At 38.2% G+C, this 17,215-nt stretch overlaps 1 long non-coding RNA gene across 2 annotated transcripts in view; it reads right to left on the bottom strand.

Moving 5' to 3' along the window:
• LOC147346393 (uncharacterized) overlaps window positions 1-17,215 on the bottom strand; it is a 50,931-nt gene that overhangs the window by 7,221 nt on the left and 26,495 nt on the right. For both annotated transcript variants that reach the window (XR_015153606.1, XR_015153605.1), the window contains exon 2: window positions 15,358-15,411. This is a non-coding gene — a long non-coding RNA (uncharacterized LOC147346393). The remainder of the gene's footprint in view (window positions 1-15,357; window positions 15,412-17,215) is intronic.

The raw sequence follows: 17,215 nt of genomic DNA, 5'->3' as shown, positions 1-17,215 counted from the left end.
CATGGACAGAGGAGTCTGACAGGCTATATAGTCCAAGGGGTCACAAAGAGTCGGACACGACTAAGCGACTAAGCAAACAAAACAGTATACAAACAAACAATTATAAACAATATATTGCTGATCTCTTAGCTACTTATTTTACCAGCCTGCATTTTCACTCTCTGGTGGCATCATGTTTTGCATCTTTTACATCTGTTTATTCTGTGTATCCCTCAACAACATATTATGGATAGAAAGGATGACACTACTCTGTCTTTAACTTTCCTACTAGCTTTGTAAGCAATTGCTGTAGTAACTTGTCAGTGTATCTGCCTTTACCAATGAGATTTTCTTTTATAATTTTCTTATTTCTAGTGGTTGTCTTTTTCTTGTGGTTTAGAGAAGTCCCTTTTTCATAAAGCTGGTTTCCTGGTTGAGCTCTCAGCTTTTCTGGCCTGGAAATCTCTCGATCTCTCCTTCCCTTTTTGCTCAGCAATTGCAATGCTCTTCCCCAGCTTGGTCCTCACAACAAGTGTTAAGCAGATGTCACTCTCAAATTTGGTCATTTGAGGAGAATATAGTAAAGAGATATTTTCAACGATGTTGGCAGGAGGAAAGGGAACTCACAAGAAATTGTAACCAGAATTTGTTAGAGGTAGATGGTTTTATCACCTTTAAAATTAATGAAGCAAAAGGAGGGAGCAGAAAAGGCCATATGATTAGTACTTGACTTTGCTGAAGGATGAGCAATGCAGGAGACCCAGTTTCCATCCCTGGGTCAGGAAGATTGCCTGGAGAAAGGCATGGCAATCCACTGCAATATTCTTGCCTAGAGAATTCCATGGACAGAGGAGCCAGATGGGCTACAATCTATGGGGTTGCAAAGAGTCGGACACGACAGTGAGACTAACACTTTCACTTCAGTGAAGGGAGTTGGAAAATAACTTGCTCTCTATCGCCCAGTGTCTGCTGCTACTGCTTCCCACTGGACAAACTCATCTGGAGACCAGAAGACAATAGAGTCAAAAAACCACCAATTCATACAAGGCTATCAGGGCATAGAGCATGCTGGATAAGGATGGAGAAGATTTGGAAGGCCAAATAGAAGACATTCCACATAAGTTCCTTCAAATTTTCTCAGTATAATTGGTTTTAAAGAAATAGCTCATGGTAACATTCACTAGTCCTGCCCTGACTGCTAGAGAATTTAAGCATCCTTACATTTATATGCTGGACTTATACAGCTGCCCTTCTGTGAATTGTTTTCTTACATTCTTTGCACATCTTTAATTTGATATTAGAGTTTGTTTTTCCCATTTTGCAACCGCTCCTAGTATTGGTTTTGGTTACCTTGTTTTTCAAAACCTACTATTTCTCTCTTGGTTTAGGCTATATATTCCTTTGCTGTACCCAGGATTTAAGAAAAAAATCTTTTGGGATTTAAATATATATCATTTTGTTTAATAGAGTCTAGATTTCCAGTTTGGAGAAAGAATATGTCCTTCACCTACAGATGATATCTTCTAATATATGTTTTTAAATATTTTCTAATATATGTTTTAAACAATTAAAACTTTAATTCATCCAGAACTTGTTTTCATGTGTAATAAAGCCAGGTGTGTACTTTTATTCTTCCAGAAGCATAATCAGCTATGCCAGCACCATTTAATGACTCAAACATTCTATTATGAATAAATTTAATCTTCATTATTACGTATATCAAATTTTGATCTACACTGAAATTAATTTCTAAATATTCTTGGTTTTTTCCTGCAACCAGTTTCCTTATTTAAAGACCAAGACAAGAGAGACTTAATTGCACTGATTTTATAACATGATCTAATGTCTAGACCCTGATGCTGGGAAAGATTAAAGGTGGAAGGAGAAGCGGACGACAGAGGATGAGATGGTTGGATGGCATCACCAACTCAATGGACATGAGTTTGGGTAAACTCTGGGAGTTGGTGATGGACAGGGAGGCCTTGCATGCTGCAGTCCATGGGGTTGCAAAGATTCAGACTTGACTGAGCAACTGAATTGAACTGAACTGAATGTCTAAAGTGGAAGTCAACCACCAGTTTTTTTTTTTCCATACTTTTTTGGATACTTTAAAGCATATGTTATTTATTATAAAATGTAATATAATTTTCCACTAAAAAATCAATTGGGGTTATAATTGAAATTGCATTATTTAATATATCAATTTTGGAATAATATTTTAATGGCAATAAAACCTCCTGTTAACAGCACATCATGTCCTTACATGTGTTTATATAATATTTTATAGCCATCAGTTAAATTTAATAGCCTTCTACCTAAAGGCTCTGATTTTTTTCCTGTTAAATTTCTTCTCCTGTTAAATTTCCTGTTACGTTTTCTTCTTTCCTGTTAAATTTCGAGTGTTGTTACCATTGGGAATGGAAATTTTTTTTCTATTTCCATGTCTAGTAATTAACTGCTAGAGTTGAATAAAGTTTATCTTTATCTTTATTTTGTAAAGTTTAACTTTACAAAACTGTGTAAGTATAATAGCCTTACTGAGGTCTCTTGAGTTTTCTAGGTACAAAATCATACTACCAGAAAAGAGATCATCTGAGCACTACTTTCCCATTTTCATTAGTGATACTTCACATATGCCAATGCATAACGAATAATGAAATGCACGTTTTTGTTCAGCCAGGCTGAGTAGCGAAGCACCACAGTGTGACTGCAGCCTGCACGTGTACACCCTCCCAGTCCTGCTCCACCAAGGACTCGTCTCCTGAGACATTCCCGTGAATAGATGCATTCTTAAAAACTGCAATGAACTGTTTCATGCCTCATGAATGATATCCCACTGTATTTATCTTTCTGCAATTGATTTTCATTCAATATTAGGTTCCTAAGATTTTTTTCACGATGATACATATAGTTCTAATTTATTTACATTACTTGATATGTACTATTTCAGTGAAAGAACATGTTCTGATGTATTTGTCCACTTTCTTGTTAGTGTCTCAGGGTGATCTTTATTTCTGTTTCACGATGTATTTTTATGCATGTGAGTCAGAATATGCATCTAAAAGCTGAATTCCTTGCTGACGTCTACTTTTATTTTCACCTGGAAAGACTCTTGACAAAGTGTTCGCCAAAGTATTGTGTGTCATCTTGTCATTTCACACTTCAATCAGCAATTCCCATTCCTCTCCTTTCTAGCCAACATTTGTAAGATACATTTTTAAAACTCTTGCTAATACAATGGATGTGAAATTGTATTTTGTAGTTTTGATTTGCACTTCAATTTCTTGTGAGATTATTTTATATACCTTTGAGATTTCTTCCTCTGTGAATTACTCCATGTCTTTTAGCCATTTTTTAAATGCATTGTTTCCCTTCTTTTATTAATTCTTTCAAGTTCCTTAGGTCCTCTGGAAGATAACCTGTAGTCACTATATGTATTGCAAAATCTTTCCCCAGTTTATGGTCTTTTTTGTGGTGTGGTGGGCAGAGTGAGAAGGACATTTCCAAGAAATGTTCCTATTTCCAGTGCTAGACTTTTCCTATCTCCAGCTCCTGGCATATAATAGGTGCTCAATAAATTTTTTGGATTAGACAATACTATCTTTGAATTCTACAGGTCTGCTGTAACTCTTGGGATTTTTAAATGGCTAGTCTCTTAGTTTAGTATCCCACTACCCCAACAAATACCATATTAATTTTAAAGTTTGAGATTCCATCATACATTAAAATTTAGAAAGAAAAGCAATTCTTATCTTTTGGCAATGACCTAGAATTGTACCAAGTGAAAATTAGCATAGAGAAAGTAATAGAGTACAGGCCATTCAAAAAGTGCAACACATAACTTGCTCTCACAAAAAAATAACAGCTATGAAAGTATATTAAAACCTATTCATGGATTTCCAAACATAAAAAAACAAAAGTGAAAAGGCAAGACATTCTTCAATGAAATTTAAAGACTTACTATATTAAATTAATGTTCTTTTATTATTTTTCTGATTTTGATCCCAGGAAAATCTTATAAAAAATGTTAATAATCTTCGCTCAAGAAAGTATACAGTTAACATGAGAGTTCTTAGATTTCTTACTATTTAAAGCAAGGCATTGTGGGAGGCACGACTCTAACATCAAACAAGACTTGGATTTGAGTTTGGACTTAATTTTTTGCAATGTATTCTTAGATCTGCAAGTTCTTCATCTGAAAAATGATGATCTTATTTAATAAAACTCTCATGAGATGATATATGTGAAGCACTGTAGCGCCTGGATCATATTGAAAACTCGAATGCTTGTTTATTAGATCATTTCCCCCAGATACAACTAAAGTATGATCCACAGGTAAAAAAATGCCCAGAAATCTCAGACTTTTAGAACTACTCTAGCCCAGAAGCACTCAAAAGCACACTTTAAAGATGTAGCAAGAGGCAGAATATACAAGGAATATGAAAGACAGAAATGAGAAGATGAAAGAGGAGAAATGAAAAATCGTAGTGACCCCTCAAACACTAGACACTCAGAGCAGAGACGGAGAAACGCATTGATGGCAGACAATCGTAGGACAACTGCAAGCACGAGGCAAACAGAGGCAGACAGGACTGACAAGCACCCTTCAAAGTTACAACAAAGCTGAAACTGCAGAGAACTCGATTACACCCTGTACCTCCATCAGCAGAGCTGTGTGTATTGTTGAAATTACTTTATGACAGACACTTTAACCTTTGAGTGGAATATTAAGTCCAGAAGCACTGAAGGCCTCTTACAGCTGAAGAATAAATTGACTGTCTAGCATTTAACTGGGGCTTCCCAGGTGGTTCGGTGGTAAAGAATTCACCTACCGAAGCAGGAGACACAAGAGACAAAGGGTTCTGTCCCTGAGTTGGCAAGATCCCCTGGAGTAGGAAATGGCAGCCTACTCCAGTATCCTTGTCTGGAAAACTCAAGGATAGAGGAGCCTGGTGGACTACAGTCCATGCGGTCGCAAAGACTCGGACACGGCTGATCACACCCACACACCACACACAGCACTAAATAGAGGCTAAGTAGATATTTATTGAATGAATGAACAAATGACTAAAACAACCATGAAGCAAAAGGATTGAAGGCATGAAATTCAGGTTGAATTCTATTCTACAATTTTATCTCAACTATGTCAGAGTTCGGATGATACGCAGTCTTAGGGCCAACAACACATTCCAATTTGCTCAGGACACTCCAGTTTCCACCAGTTGTCACATAATGATTAATCCCTTTTTATTCTCAAAGCCTTATCCAGGTCTTCTCACTGTCTCACAAGGCTGTATGTTTGACATAATCTATTGGTTACACACAAGTCATAAAAATTCTGCCAGTTGACATGGCCAAGGTCAATACTCTGATCAGGCCCAATGGAGAGAAGAAGGCGTATGTTCACCTGGCTCCTGACTATGACGCTTTGGATGTTGCCAACAAAATTGGAATCATCTACACTGAGTCCTGGAGAAGGAAATGGCAACCCACTCCAGTGTTCTTGCCTGGAGAATCCCAGGGATGTGGGAGCCTGGTGGGCTGCCGTCTATGGGGTCGCACAGAGTCGGACAGGACTGAAGTGACTTAGCAGCAGCAAACTGAGTCCAGCTGGCTAATTCCACATATAAAAGTTTTCACTATGTATAAAAAAAAAATCTGCCAACATTACAAAAGAGTATTTTCATTAGGATTATTAGGATTCACTTTGGAGTGAGTTTGAACATGGGAATTGGAACCCAGTATATTTCTTGAAGAGCCCATGTGATGAAAACCTTCATCTTAGCACACTTACCTCTTCAAGGTTAACTAGGCAAGATGTTTTGACTGGTTTTCAAATTTATTTTCTTTATTGAAGTAAAATAAATCTCACCATTCCAACCATTGTAAAGTTTGTGATTTAGTGGGAGAAGGCAATGGCACCCCACTCCAGTACTCTTGCCTGGAGAATCCCATGGACAAAGGAGCCTGGTAGGCTACAGTCCATGGGGTCGCTAAGAGTCGGACACAACTGAGTGACTTCACTTTCACTTTTTGCTTTCATGCATTGGAGAAGGAAATGGCAACCCACTCCAGTGTTCTTGCCTGGAGAGTCCGGGGGACAGCGGAGCCGGGTGGGCTGCTGTCTCTGGGGTTGCAGAGTTGGACACGACTGAAGTGACTTAGCAGCAGCAGCAGTACACTCAAAATGCTATACAAACATCATCACTTTCTAATTTAAGAATATTTTCATTGTGCCAAAAAGGAAATCACATGCTCATTAAGCAGTCACATCCCATTTCCTCCTTCCCCCAGTCTCTGGCAATTCCTAATCTGTGTTCAGTATTCATGAATTTTCCTATTCTGGACATTTCATTAAAATGGGATTATCCAATATGTGGCCTTTTTGGTCTAGCTTCTTTCATTTAGCATAATGTTTTCAAAGTTCGTCCACACTGTAGCATGTATCAGTACTTCCTTTTTATAGTTGTATAATATTCCATCAAATGGGTATATCATTTTAATTTATTTAGTTATCAGTTGGTAGGCACTTGGGTTGTTTCTGAATTTGGGCTAGTTTATGATTTGCATGTTTTTACCATTTTTTTTGGTATAAAGTTAAGACTGGAACTTCTGGGTCATATGATAATTCTGTTTTTAGAGATATGGCCAAGCTGTTTTCCACAGCAAGTATACCATTTTATTTTCCCACCATCCATGTAGGGAGTTTCCAATTTCTCCACATACTTGCCAATACTCTTCATTTTCCAGGGTTTTGAAAGTAATTATTACAGTCATCCTAGCAGGAATAAAGTGATATATCATTGTGGTTTTTATTTTCATTTCCCCAGTGACTAAAGATATTGAGCATATTTTCACATGTTTATTGGCCATTTGCATGATTTATTTGGAGAAATATCCATTAAATTTCTCTGCCCATTTTTAATTGCATCGTTTGTCTTTTTTCTTGTTGAGTTGCAAGAGTTATTTATATATTCTGGAGACTAAACCATTAGCTCTAGAATTTCTATATACATATAGTCCCATCAAGAAAACATGACTCCTTTGAAGCTATCTTACCTCAATTACAGGTTACCTATCAATTATAGGTTGAGTACATAGTATATTTAATGCATTAATTTTAGGCTTTGGAATAAATTCTTATGGTTATTTTAAAGCACCAGAGTAGGAAATAATTGTGTCCAAGGGAGTTTTTATGTCTTCCTCCATCATATCAAATTGTTTGGCCCCATATTAGAGTAAGTATTGTGTATGAGATGACACCGTTCTAACATTCTGATAGTCTCCTCAGCAAACAACTTGAGATAAAATTATATTTATCCAATTTATCAAATGTGTACTACATATTAGATACTGTACAAACGCAATGCAAAGATAAAGTCATAATATTTATAGCTTAGAGTTGAATTCAGAGTTTGTAGAAAAACAGACTTAGTCAAATTAACAAATTAAAAAATATATATTGGAAGTAAAATGCCATATGAGAGATACAAACAGGTGTCACTGGAGTAAAGAAAAATTACAAGAATTCTAGGCAGGTTAGGGAATCGTGACAGCAACAGTAGATGATGAATACTATAGAAAAGTATAAAGAAAATAAATAAAAATAAACAGAAGCACAGATACTGTGAAGGTAAAAATACACTTGAGAACCAGCTAATATCCCAAACGAGGTGGTTGGAATGTTGATGATACTTTGAGAAATAGCAGTTGATTCAGGAGAGGGTTTAATACTATTCTCACCTAGAGTGACCCATCCTCCCCTGCACTCCGCCAGTTTTAATCTGACACTTTCATAAGACCTACATCAAATGCCTCCTATTTTCTAAAATGTTCACTGAAATGAATATTAGCTCCTTGAACTCCTATTAGTATTTTATTTGTGCCTTCCTCATGGCATTTGCCACTCGTGAGGATAAAACGTAATAGGATAAAACTTCACTACGGAAAAGAAAATCCCAAATTCTCTGTGCGTAGGAGACGCACAGTAGAGTTCAGTGAGCTCATACATCAAAATCACTGAAATGGAACCGAGAATAATATCCATGTGAAAGTACGTTCGTAACTAAGAAATTTCAAATCAACATTATCTGGCAAGTAAATGATGTGTTTCTGGAGAGGTTATAAAAAGTAGCTACAGCTTTTAAATCATATTATTCTTTACCTAATTTACAAATAAAATTTTGATAAGTGAATTTATTCACTAATGGTTAAGAACATTAACAAGAACACATTGAACTGAACTCCTTAGGGTTAAAAATCAAAGCCAAGTAAGCTATCATTAAACTGACTAAACTAAGAGAAATATTAAAGTACTTTTTAAAACGTAAAAATCTAATAATTCAAATGAAATAGCCTTTTTTGACAATGTACTCAGAAATAATAGCCAAATTTTCAAGAAAATGATTGCCTCAAATGAAATTGGAAAAAAAAATGAATAAGCCTTGTGATAAATTTTGTTGAGTGAATCAAGATTTATCTCAAGGGAAAAATAATACGGTAGAAATAAAACTAAATAAACCTAAATTAAGACTTAGTTCATTGAAAAGTAATACCTACTCCAATGACTTCATTCAAAATATGTCCAAATCTTTTCAGACCACAAGTTTTTAAAGGAAAACTCATTTTCTGGTTAAACGGGTAGGTTGTGCTAAAGAATGAAAGTGGAGTGAAAGCGTTAGTCGCTCAGTCATGTCCAACTCTTTGTGACCCCATGGACTGTAGCCTGCCAGGCTCCTCTGTCCATGGAATTCTCCAGACAAAAATACTGAAGTGGGTAGCCATTCCCTTCTCCAGGGGATCTTCTCAACCCAGGGATCGAACCCAGGTCTCCTGCATTGCAAGCAAATTCTTTACCATCTGAGCCACCAGGGAAAGTGAAAGTGAAACTGCTCCGTCATGTCCAACTTTTTGTGACTGTAGCCTACCCAGCTCCTCCATCCATGGGATTTTTCAGGCAAAGGTACTGGAGTGGGTTGCCATTTGGGAAGCCTGTGCTATAGAATACTCTAGGCATTATCTTTGTGAATTTAAGTGTTCCAAAGATCTTGTAATATCGTACTTACGAGGAACTTCAGTAACTCATCTATAAAGCACAACAAATTCCAACTTAGACTCGGTGAGTCCTCTGTATGTTGTGAATTTTTTCATTTAAAACTAGTTTTTCTTAATCACGACAATGGCAAAATTGCTTCTCTTACAGAAGGATGTAAGCACTGAGTCTCATGTCCTCCAGGAATCCTAGCCTGGGAAGAGATGCCTCCTTTTTCATCTCTGCAATAATCTTCTTTTACCAGATATATAAATAATCAAGAAACAATTTTAAAGTCCACTTCAAAGGCACATACTCTTGAGATCATACTTTACAACATCCATTACTTAATTGAACAAAACTCCATTGTGCTAAGTTATCCTAGGCATCTTGCTGCGGGAAACACAAAGACTTTAAAGAAGATATTCTTTCCTATCTTTAACTACATTCAAAACTAGTGGGGAGAAAATACCTACATAGAAACCACCATAGTAAGATACAGAACGAAGCAAGCACTGCAATACAGCTGTAATAACTCTCCTAGGTCACACTAATCTGGAGAGCACACCAGGACCATATTACCAGGAATAAACCACTCTCTTCCGGCTCTGCCCCGACCCTTGATTACAGGAAGTCTAGTCTGCTGCTGCTGCTGCTAAGTCGCTTCAGTCGTGTCCGACTCTGTGCGACCCCATAGACGGCAGCCCACCAGGCTCCCCCATCCCTGGGATTCTCCAGGCAAGAACACTGGAGTGGGTTGCCATTTCCTCCTCCAATGCAGGAAAGTGAAAAGTGAAAGTGAAGTCGCTCAGTCGTGCCCGACCCTCAGCGACCCCGTGGACTGCAGCCCACCAGGCTCCTCCGTCCACTCAACCCCAATTATGCACAAACAACTCTGGGGGTGCCATTATTTCCTCACTTCTCTGTTTTCTTGGAGAGACTCTAATCCGCATGGGGTTGGAGGTGCGGAGGCAGTAGCCCTGTCTGTCTGGCTTATCGTTATATCCGTAGTAACTAACACTGCACTGCGGTTGTAGTATCTGCTGAATAAGTAAGCACATCGCGCATCAAGAGTCCTGAGTAGCTCGACTCCCGTGACCCGCGCTCTGCACCCTGTGGCACCCCCCGCTCCCAGCCTGCGCTCCGGCGGCTGCGGCGAGTGTCCCGGTTCACGGTTGGTGCTCGTGCTCAGAGCAGCCGCCCTGTTCTTGTGGACTCCTTTCAAGACAAGCTGATAGTCTCTCTCTGTTTTCACCCCACGTAAACCGGCTTAAACTAGTAAAGCCAATGCATGCTCAACCGCTAAGTTGTGTCAGACTGTTTGCGACTCCGTGGACTGTAGCCGGCCGGGCTCCTCTGTCCGTGGGATTCTGCAGGTAAGGACACTGGAGTGGGTTGCCATCTCCTTCTCCAGGGCATCTTCCTGACCCAGGGATCTAACCCACATCTCCAACACTGCAGGCGGATTCTCTGCCATGAAGCCACCTGGGAAGCCTGATGGCACCCAATGGGCTCCAGCAATTGCCCCACATCAAGGACAGGGTTACACACTCCTACACAGAACCTATGTATTTCCTATGTCACAGAGAGGAAAGCAAAACTCTCAAGTGACCTTAGCTTTAATGCGCTCATCAGTGAAGCTCCTTAGCCCTGGGATTAGGAAAGGGGTTTAAATGGGCTGGAATAAAGGAAGTCTTCAGTGCACACATGGTTATATAATCAGAATCCACACTTCCCTCCAGCATGAACTCATCTTCTTTGGACCAAGTTTGTGTGTCTGTATTTTTCATGTTCTTTAATACATTATTTTTAGGAAATTCTACCAGTCTCATCATAAATAAATCTTATTTCTTCAATCATCTGGCAATCCAGATATATCTAAATATCGGCATGAACTGCTGAGAGACACAATACGAAGGGCTAATATTGAAATGTTTAAATCAAATTAATCATTTTCTGAGTTACAACAGACTTAGAGAAGAGATCATAAAAAAGAATGAATCAGTCCATATGACACTCAATTTAAGATAATAAAGGAAAGAATACATCTCAAATTCTAAAGATAACAGTTATTCATTGAATAGTCACATGACCTTGATTTGAAGTCCAGCAAGCCACTTCTGAGCTCTATATATGTTATACATAAGTTGGGCAAGGTATAACCTCTGAATCCTAGCTTTCTCATAAATATCCAATAACATTACTTATTTACAGGTTTGTTTACAAAATCAAATGATCCAGTGGACCTGAAAGTGGCTTGTAAACTGAATAACACAGTACAAGTATCAGTTGTTGATTTCCTTCTTAATACTCACACATTCTCTTACATTTTCCTCTCTGTCTATTTTCAAAGTTTTTGATGGAGAGAAAATTACCGTGCCATGTGAAAGCTTAGGATACAGTTTTTTTAAGCATATAATCTAAGACTTCAGTTTGGTTCACGGTGAACATGATTTTTGTTCTTAACAAAATTTTGTTCATAATAAAAAAACATAATTTTTATTCGTAACATCAAGCTTATGGAACCCATTCAAAAATTACTGATGTTATGTCTTTATTGTTTTAAGTCCATGAATTCCTTAACCTGTCATGTGAATAAAAAGTACAATCAGACTCTTGAAATATACTTCAGAATGTTTTTCAAGCTTCTTTCATCATTTTCCGTATTAAAATTTGATTTTACATCTAATCTAGCACATATATACAGACAATAACAAGCATACACACACAAACTCCAAAGTTCTCATGAAATAATACTTAAATTTAATAGAAGTGATATTTTTTTTCCTCTGTCACATTCTTTTTTTTAACTGTTGCTGGTTACCTATTATTTCACTACTGGTTGTGACCTGAGGTTTGAAGAATAATGCTTGCATTGAGAAGATACTTTGCCCATCGGCGAAGGAACAGAAATTAAGTCTTCCGGGTAGCAGAGAAGAAAGCCACGGTCATGCCAGGGCCACTGTCTGGATAAGGTACAGCTGCCATGGTGCCCCCCGTGGCCGTTTGCTAGTGTGAACATCATTGCACAGCCACAGCAACTGCGGCAGGACTGACCCCACTGCTGTGGAGTTTGCTTGTGTGTGTGCGCGCGCGTGTGTGTATCCTCCCCCTTCAGTTGTAGAGTCTAAATGGAAACATGTATTTGACTTACAATAGACTGTGTGTGTGTGTTGCTCAGTCATGACCGACTATTTGCAATCCCGTGGACTATAGCCCACCAGCTCCTGTGTCCCTGGGATTCTCCAGGCAAGAATACTGCAGTGGGTTGCCATACCCTTCTCCAAGGGATCTTCCCAACCCAGGGATCGAACCAGGGTCTCCCGCACTGCAGGTGGATTCTTTACTGTCTGAGCCACCAGGGAGGCCCTAGACAGAGCTGCCAAATAACAAATATACTGCACAGAGTTCTTTTCAATCTCTATTTACTGAGCTTTATTTATAATCACTGGATTCAGCAGAATCCTCAGAAACCACTAGTTTAGTCTTCATCTCCTCTTTTACCAACGGCTGTGCAGTAACGTGCTGAGGAGAAAGGACAGAAGTAGAGCGTTTCTGAGTCATCAGTTAACCTCTGAGAGTGAACAAAACAGGTCCTCCTTGCTGGGAAGGCAGGAGGAGCAGCCGCGTCAGAAGCAGCCTGAGCTCCAGTCTCGGATGCCCGCCCTGCTTCTTGCACCTCCCTGGTCGGTGGGCGGACTTCCAGGAACCCTGTGAAAGCTCCCCTTGGCTTTGGCTAGGTTTGGTCAAAGACCACCTTGGCAGGAAATCAGACGGAAGAAGGAGATGGGGTTTGCGCACTTATTTCCCACTCCCTTCCCTGTGAGAGTGGACTGGTTCCCTTCTCTGAAGGTCAGTGATTCTCTCAAGGCAGCTGACCCCTTTGGAAGCTAGCCCTCCAGGCTCCAGTAACTCTTCCCTCCTCTTATCCCTGCAGGTCTCCAGGAAGTAACAATGCCAGTTTCTGCATTATCCACACCCAGGTCTTTGTAAAAAGCCTCTTTAACGGTTAACCTCTCTGTGAATTACCCTATTCCAAGTACGCCAGCTGCTTCCTCTTGGGAGCCTGGATAATACGGATCATGTCTTGACTTCACCAAAATTACACGGCCTTGGTTAAGTAAAAAGCTATTTGACTTTGGTTCTCTATGAAATGTGAACAATATGAATAATTGTGCTGCTGAAGAATATAGTTATTCAGGTTATAATAAATATCAAAAATTCTAAATGTATTATAGAGATTATCATTAGGAATATATAAAATTAATATTGTAAGGTTGCCAAATTTGATTATACAAATCAAATGTGATAAAATGTAATAAAACATAGATATTAATTACTTGAAGAATAAAATGAACACAATAAAATTTTCTCATCCCACTTCATTAAAAGGACTTTTAATACTGATGTTTTTTAATTATCATTTTAATTCCAAGTAGAAATAATGAAATCTTGGATATGTTTCCATGAAATCACCACACTATATTAATTGAGCAGCCTAGTTTGACTAAAATAATTATATGGCAAAATTAATTCCTTAGCAAAGGAACATCTCACTGCACTGAAGAAGATACATCTTCAAAAAAGTAAACATTTTTTTTTCATTTGCAGTGCTGATGCTGAAAGAATAAAACAGATTTCACCTGAGCATCGTTTCAGTTTTTCTCACTCTCTTGGACCTCAGAGATGCGCCAAGAGAGATGAGGGTACCTGGTAGCCATGGCAATGCACACTGGAGGATCCTCAGAGCTCCAGAAAGGGCCTAAATGGAGGATGCTACCAGGTGAGGCAACAGCTTATGCACAAAACACAGTGGAGGACAGCTCCAGGAGACTTAAGACAATGCCTGAGCAGCATCCTGCTTCTCATGTGCAGTTATGGAAAGATCCATGAGAATTATGTTGTATTCTTAATGCTATCTCCCCATGTGTATCCTTGGTAAGTTTTAGAAAAACCAGGGCGATCTAAACAAAAGCAAAACATAAATCTGTAACAAGCACATAAAGTATATTTTTTACTCTGAGTTTTGAGTGACTGCATGTGTGTGTTTTAGGAATGGGGAGAGTGTTCATTCAGGGAGAAGTTTCTGTGTCATTAACCAGTTTGTTCCAATGTCTCCATGGTCATACTCAATGGAAGGGGAACAAGCACAGATCATCTTTCTTGGGATGTCTTTGGGGAAAAGGAAATGTCTACAAATATTCCATTAGAATTTAGTCACCTAACCCTGTGTGTGTGTGTTAGTCGGTGAGTCATATCTGACTCTTTGCAACCCTGTGGACTGCAGCCTGCCAGGCTCCTCTATCCGTGGAATTCTCCAGGCAAGAATACTGGAGTGGGTAGCCTTTCCCTTCTTCAGGGGATCTTCCCGACCCAAGGATTGAACCCAGGTCTCCTGCACTAAAGGCAGATTCTTTACCATCTGAGCCACCAGGGAAGCCTACCACTTGACACTACCCAACTACAAATATAATCTATTTATTACCAGAAAAAAAGGAGGAAGTGGGTTTTGGTCAACACTTAGCAGATGTTATCATAAATTTATACTGTTTTCCCACTTAATTTATCACATTCTTTTGCAAATTTTATTTGCGGCAGATTCAATGGCTTCACAATATCCTATCATATGAACATACAGTAATGTACTGAGCTATTTTCTCAATTAGCAGTTTATCAGGTTTAGGGGTATTACAAATGACACTGTAATGAACACTTTTATACATAAATTATGATTTCTCATAAACTATTTCCTCAGACAAAATGTACAAAAGAGGAAACCAAAGTCTACAGACACTTTAAAGTGTGTTGATAATCTTGCAAATTGCTTTCCAGAAAGATTGGATCAATTTACATTTCCATAGGAAGAACATGAGGAGGTTGATGGTTTCAATCAATAACCTCGCTGGTATTGATTGAACCCATCTCATTCAAATGTGCCATTTTAATAAACAAAACAGCCATCAAAAATAACAGTTGAAAATACATTCTATTGATTTTTTAGAGTGGTTAAATATGTTTTCATAGGTTTCTTTGCATTTGTGTTTCCTCTTTTTTGTTTCTTTTCTTATGTCCTAATTATCATCTATTACTATATTTTGAGTAAGAAAATCAATTTTATCTGCATCATTTATATATTAAAGCTGTAAACCTCCTAAATTTTATGCCATGTTTGTATCAAAATTTCAATCAGATATTTTTGATTTTTTAATTTCATGAATTTTCCATTTGGTAAATGTGATTGTTAATTTTATGAGTGAACTTGACCTGGCACGTGATGCCCTGATTAGGTATTGTTTCTAGGTATCTGTGAGGGTGTTTATAGATGAGATCAGCATTTGAACACTCACCATAGTAGATTTCCCTTCGCTGTGTGGGTGGGTGTCATCTAATCAGTTGAAAGCCTGGAAAAAAGTCAAAGGAAGGAGGAATTCAACCTTTTCTCCCGTCTCACTGCAGGAGCTAGAACATTTCATCTCTTTTCTTGCCCTTGGACTGAGATTTCCCTGGTTCTCAGGACACTGAATTTGAACTGAATAACACCAATGGTTTTTCTGGGTCTTCAGATTACAGACAGCAGATCTTGAGATTTCATAGCCTCTATAATCATTTCTGACTCGTTGGAAAAGACCCTGATGCTGGGAAAGGTTGAAGGCATGAGGAGAAGGGGACAACAGAGGAGGAGATGGTTGGATGGCATCACTGACCCGAAGGACATGAGTTTGAGCAAGCTCCAAGAGATGGTGATGGACAGGGAAGCCTGGAGTGATGCAGTCCATTGGGTCGCAAAGAGTTAGAAACGACTGAGCGACTGAACTGACAATCATTTCATGAGTCTACTCATCATTTTATATATTATATTATACGTATGATACATGTATATAAAAATGCACAAACACACACACCCTTTTCCTTCTGCTTATCTGAAAATCTCTGACTAATACAATAAACAGTCATGCATATAAATACATAAGCACAGTGGAAGAAACCACAAAGAATATGATCTAGGCAATAGCATCTTATCTCAAGATGAAATTTCATCTTTCACAGAATTTTTGCTTTTTCTCTCTTCTTTTCTTTTTTAAAACATTTGACTACTTAATCCATCTTGAATCGATTTTGAAATAGGGTATGAACAAAAAAAAAGAGAGAGAAATTAAATACTTCCTTCACAGTTCACTTGCCAATTTTTTTTAACACATTTAATTGAATGATCACTGAATCATCCATGAAGCCACTGAATCATCACTAAATCATCATTTTGTTTATTTCATCATAAATTAGATTAAATTGATGCATTCATGTGATAATAGAGGTTGTGCTTATTACCAGCATCATCACTTTATGGTTGGCATTTAATGCTTCGCAAGATGAATAAACAGCCTAATGTAGCAACTGGCATTTAATTTGAAGAGCTGTACATTCTGTCTCAAAACTTTATATATAAGTGATGATCGTAACTAAGGAAGGTCCCAAGTAGGAGGTGAAAATGAAGTGTCTGAACTTCTCATTACAGCAGAATAAAAAGTCCTTGCTTAAAAAAGAAAAAAACAATTTCTAATATAAATGAATTTCAATATATGCAAACAAAAAAGCCCAGGTAAAGAGCCAACACCACACACAAAATTCATTTTCTGATAGATATGAGGCTTAGTTGAACCATCAATTCCTTCTCAATCTTTCCTGGGAACAACTCCAAATTGTAGCCTAAAGGCAAGATCAAAACTCTTCTATTAAAAACTATGCTCTATATAAATAATTACAAGGATTCTGAGAAACTGTCATAGCACCCTAAAGACTTTCTGTCAGTTAATACCTTTTATGTGTATAACAAAGAAATCTAAATTTTGAATCAACACTAAAACAATTTAAGATACTGGAATTATATAAAATATTCCTTAATGGCCTTAAATGTATGAGAAAGATTGATTGTGGCTAGGAGTATAAGTAATAAATTACAAAGCATCTCACACTAGCTATAAATCGGTGTAACAGTCTTAAAGAACTATTTGGGCCATTTTTGGGTTGGGGGGGTTTGTTCTGTTTTGTTTTTCTTATTGTCTTTTTATCAGAGCATAATTGCTTTACAATGGTGTGTTAGCTTCTGCTGTACAGCCACGTAAATCAGCTGTGTGTGTACATATACTCCCTCCCCCATGAGCCGCCCTCACCCCAACCCCAGCCCTTTAGGTGGTCACAGAGCACCAA

This window comes from Bos grunniens, chromosome 24, assembly GCF_055505025.1.
Source record: "Bos grunniens cultivar Pamir isolate PY7600 chromosome 24, Bosgru_T2T1.0, whole genome shotgun sequence".
In the NCBI taxonomy this organism is placed as follows: domain Eukaryota; kingdom Metazoa; phylum Chordata; class Mammalia; order Artiodactyla; family Bovidae; genus Bos; species Bos grunniens.
The sequence above is the reverse complement of the archived record's forward strand: the minus strand, read 5'-3'. Positions and strand labels throughout refer to the sequence as shown.